Raw genomic sequence first — 218 nt, forward strand, 5'->3', positions numbered from 1 at the left:
TATATATATATATATATATATTCGATAGGCTTCTTTCAGTTTCCGCCTACCAAATCCACTCACAAGGCTTTGATTGGCCCGAGGCTACGGTAGAAGACTATAATAGAAGACACTCGCCCAAGGTGCTATGGAATGGGAGTGAACTCGAAACCATGTGCTTGGGAAGTAAGCTTCTGACCACATAGCCACGCATGCACCTAGCTACATATACATATATG

This window comes from Octopus bimaculoides, chromosome 3, assembly GCF_001194135.2.
Source record: "Octopus bimaculoides isolate UCB-OBI-ISO-001 chromosome 3, ASM119413v2, whole genome shotgun sequence".
Classification (NCBI taxonomy): Eukaryota; Metazoa; Mollusca; class Cephalopoda; order Octopoda; family Octopodidae; genus Octopus; species Octopus bimaculoides.